This window comes from Nerophis ophidion, linkage group LG16 (assembly GCF_033978795.1).
Source record: "Nerophis ophidion isolate RoL-2023_Sa linkage group LG16, RoL_Noph_v1.0, whole genome shotgun sequence".
In the NCBI taxonomy this organism is placed as follows: domain Eukaryota; kingdom Metazoa; phylum Chordata; class Actinopteri; order Syngnathiformes; family Syngnathidae; genus Nerophis; species Nerophis ophidion.
In genome coordinates, this window is record NC_084626.1 from 44626114 (window position 1) to 44631020 (window position 4907).

Here is a 4907-nt window from a genome sequence, read left to right on the forward strand (position 1 = left end):
ATAATGAATTATGTCATTTCTGACTTAGAAATGTTGTGACAATGTTGAATACTTGGTTATGTCACTAGTTAGTCATTTAGACTTTATCCTATTATATCCTTGGTTATGTCACTAGTTGGTCATTTAGACTTTATCCTATTATAGGGTTTTTTTCCTTTTTTTCCTATATCACATAATTTTTTGTTTTACTCATTTATTTTGTTTATATACTTTTCTTTTTACAAAAATATTTGGACATTTTTTTTCTCTCAGTACCTGTATTATTTTTTTCACTATCAAATATATATATATATATATATATATATATATATATATATATATATATATATATATATATCTTAATTAGATTATCCAGAGAATAGTGCTCGATACCGTGGTAGAGCACAATATATGTATAAGTGGGAAAAATCACAAGACTACCTTATCTCTACAGAACTGTTTCATGAGGGGTTCCCTCAATCATCAGGAGATTTTAATGGAAGCATTCACATACCATGGTTTATCTAGAGCACAGAGTGGGTGGGTACAGGCAGGTGTAGGAGCTTTGTGATTGGCTCATGTGTTACCTAGGAGGTGTTTCTGTCTGTGACGGCATGCTGATATAATTTCACTGCACTTGTTGAGGGATGACAGGTCTGGGTGATATATAATAAACAGTTTCTCTTTCAATCATAGGTTGCATCTTTTATTACCACTGTTGTAAGGTGTGCTGGATGCAAGAATTTGCCAAGTTATTGAATATTCCACATTATTGTCTTTGAGGTTTCAAATGTGCTTGCTGAGTTCTGTAGAATTCCGCAAGGTCTGGTTTCAAAAAGAAGCCTTGTGATTGATTATTCCATCTTGTTTTGAACGCTCCTTCGGCTAATCCTACGTACGTGTCCGATGTGTTAATGTCCTTGCGTGTTACCTTTGCTTGGTAAAGGACTGATGTTTGTAAGCACCCCCCGTTGAGAGGGCAATCAGGTTTCCTGCGGCAGTTGCATTCCTTATTGGTTTCCGAGTCGTTCAGTCTGGGGGTGGGCAGTCCATTTGCAATTGCTTTATTGCGATTTGAAATAATTTGTTGTATGTTATTCATACAGCGTTAGCTCAATTTAACGCTGTTCTTGATAAATACTTTTAAGTGAATTATATTTATGTGGCGCTTTTCTCTTGTGACTCAAAGCGCTTTACATAGTGAAACCCAATATCTAAGTTACATTTAAATCAATGTGGGTGGCACTGGGAGCAGGTGAGTAAAGCGTCTTGCCCAAGGACACAACGGCAGTGACTAGGATGGCAGAAACTGGGATCGAACCTGGAACCCCTCAAGTTGCAGGCAGGGCCACTCTACCAACTGAGCTATATTGCCTTTTCTTAGGGTGTTGCCTTTGGGGAAGTGTTTGTCGATCAGAGTGAGGAACTTGTGGCCAATATTAGTTGAGACGTTTTTGCTGTATGGGGGGTTGTACCAGATGGTGTTGTTTTGTTTTCTGCTCTTTATAGGTTGGTTCCCTGGCGTGGGTTCATAGGTGAGGGTGAAGTTGTATCCGCTTTCATCAAGTGCTTTCTGGTATCCACCCCATACCGGAAAAGCGGGATAATTGTCTTTTAAAATGGTAAACAACTTGATTGGTCTGAATGAGTTGAAACGGTTGGATGTTAAAATGTTTCTAATCGGTGAAGGAATGTTGAATATTACACAATTCCTGGAATTTCGGGAAAACCGGGAATTTTGAAAAAAAAACTTGGCGAAAGAGTAACTTGAATTTCCAGGACGGAAACTGTGTTGTAAATAGAATGGTTTGAATCGGTTGAAAACATGTGGAAATGGTAGAAGTTTGAAAAATGGCCGATCCATTTTGAATGGGAAAAAATGTCCCGGAAAACCTGGAATTCTGGGAAATCTGGGAATTTTGGGAATTTGTCAAAGGAAAGCCTGCGATTTCCAAGTCAGTTGAACGGTTTGAAGTTGGCACACTTTGAATGGGGTGAAAAATGTGGAAATGGTGGAAGTTTGAAAAATGGCCGATCCATTTTGAATAGGAATTTCCCAAAAATTTTAAATGGTCCACAACTTGATTGGTCTGAATGAGTTGAAATGTTTCTAATCGGAAGTAGTAACATGTTGAATTGAGAAATGTTATTATGGAATTCCTGGAATTTCGGGAAAACCGGGAATTTTTCCAGTTAAAAACAACTTCATTTTTCTGTCCTAAATAAGAGGAATAATTTGACAGTGGGACCCTTGAAATGCGTTGACAAATGTGGAAAGAGTCGTCGCCAGAAAAAAGGGATAGAATAGGGCTATGGAAAACCAGAAATCCTGGAAAATCCTGGAATTTTTTTTAACTTGGAAAAAGAGTAGTTTGAATTTGCAGGATGTTGGAATGTGTTGGAAGTGGAATGGTTTGAATCGGTTGAAAATATTTGAAAATGGTGGAAGTTTGAAAAATGGTCGATACATTTTAATAGGAATTGCTCTACCGCCCGCGCGGTGTAATTGTCATGAGTTTTTATGAGTACCTTTGATTAGTGTTTATTTTGCTAATCTGGCTGACCTAAGCCTTGATAATAATCGTTGTGCTTTCATGTCATTTGTCAAACTGTGTGTTGGTTGGATATGATTATTAAATATGACTCAAATCAATAGTAATATTAAAAACTAATTAATATTCAATGGGCTCAGTTGTGGATTATGGAAGCGAGTAATAACCTGTAAATTAATGATGATTAATTTAAATCTGATTCAAAAATGTGTCATTCGGCAGCACTTCTTTTTTGTATTTTGTATTTAACACAGCGGGAAATGAAGATAATGCAACATGTCAGGACATCTGCCTGCCTGGTGAAAGACGTGTGCTGTGGAAGACGACATCTGGCACTTGGATGAAGTGGATTGGGTTTCTTGGGGGCCGCACTCCTCAGGGGCCAGAACCTGCCTGCCTGCCTGGTTAGTCTATGACTTACATGTGTTTGTGACTGTATGTACTGTGTAAATACGTGTGTGTGTGTGTGTGTGTGTGTGTGTGTGTGTGTGTGTGTGCGTGTGTGTGTGTGTGTGTGCGTGCGTGTGTGTGTGTGTGTGTGTGTGTGTGTGTGTGTGTGTGTGTGTGTGTGTGTGTGTGTGTGTGTGTGTGTGTGTGTGTGTGTGTTTCCACCCTTCTTGAGGCATGAAGAAGGAAAAGTATCTTCCATATGAGGAGGAAGTGATGACATAAATCATGGTCCCAATAACATTGCATCTAATTGACAATGTTTCATTAGTGTCTCCTCCACCTTCCTGGGCCGTGTGTCTCCTCCTCTTCCTCCACCTTCCTGGGCCAGGTGTGTCTCCTCCTCCTCCTCCTCCTCCTCCTCCTCCTCCTCCTCCACCTTCCTGGTCCGCGTGTCTCCTCCTCTTCCTCCACCTTATTTCACCTTCCTGGGCTGTGTGTTTCCTCCTCCACCTTCCTGGGCCATGTGTCTCCTCCTCTTCCTCCACCTTCTTGGGCTGTGTGTCTCCTCGTCTTCCTCTACCTTCCTGGGTCGTTTTTCTCCTCCTCCACCTTCCTGGGCCGTGTGTCTCCTCCTCCTCCACCTTCCTGTTGGTTTCCTCCTCTACTTCCACTTTCCTGGGCCATGTGTCTCCTCCTCCTCCTCCTCCTCCTCATCCTCCACCTTCCTGAGCCGTGTGTCTCCTCCTCTTCCTCCACCTTCCTGGGCCGTGTGTCTCCTCCTCTTCCTCCACTTTCCTGGGCCGTGTGTCTCCTCCTCTTCCACCACCTTCCTGGGCTGTGTGTCTCCTCCTCTTCCTCTACCTTCCTGGGCCAGGTGTCTCCTCCTTTTCCTCCACCTCCTTCCACCTTCCTGGGCCGTGTGTCTCCTCCTCTTCCTCTACCTTCCTGGGCCAGGTGTCTCCTCCTCCTCCTCCACCTTCCTGGCCCGTGTGTCTCCTCCTCCTCCTCCTCCACCTTCCTGGGCCGTGTGTCTCCTCCTCTTCCTCTACCTTCCTGGGCCGTGTGTCTCCTCCTCTTCCTCCTCCACCTTCCTGGGCCGTGTGTCTCCTCCTCTTCCTCCACCTTCCTGAGCCGTGTGTCTCCTCCTCTTCCACCACCTTCCTGGGCCGTGTGTCTCCTCCTCTTCCACCACCTTCCTGGGCCGTGTGTCTCCTCCTCTTCCTCTACCTTCCTGAGCCAGGTGTCTCCTCCTTTTCCTCCACCTTCCTAAGATGTGTGTCTCCTCCTCTTCCACCACCTTCCTGGGCCGTGTGTCTCCCCCTCTTCCTCTACCTTCCTGGGCCAGGTGTCTCCTCCTTTTCCTCCACCTCCTTCCACCTTCCTGGGCCGTGTGTCTCCTCCTCTTCCTCTACCTTCCTGGGACAGGTGTCTCCTCCTTTTCCTCCACCTCCTTCCACCTTCCTGTGTGTCTCCTCCTCTTCCTCCACCTTCCTGGGTCGTGTGTCTCCTCCTTCTCCACCTTCCTGGGTTGTGTGTCTCCTCCTCTTCCTCCACCTTCCTGGGCCGTGTGTCTCCTCCTCTTCCTCCACCTTCCTGGGCCAGGTGTCTCCTCCTCTTCCTCTACCTTCCTGGGCCAGGTGTCTCCTCCTCTTCCTCCACCTCCTTCCACCTTCCTGTGTGTCTCCTCCTCTACCTCCACTTTCCTGGGCCTTGTGTCTCCTCCTCCTCCTTCTCCACCTTCCTGGGTTGTGTGTCTCCTCCTCTTCCTCCACCTTCCTGGGTCGTGTGTCTCCTCCTCTTCTACCACCTTCCTGGGCCGTGTGTCTCCTCCTCCTCCTCCTCCACCTTCCTGGGCCAGGTGTCTCCTCCTCTTCCTCCACTTTCCTCCACCTTCCTGGGTCGTGTGTCTCCTCCTCTTCCTCCACTTTCCTGGGCCGTGTGTCTCCTCCTCCTCCACCTTCCTGGGCTGTTTCTCCTCCTCTACCT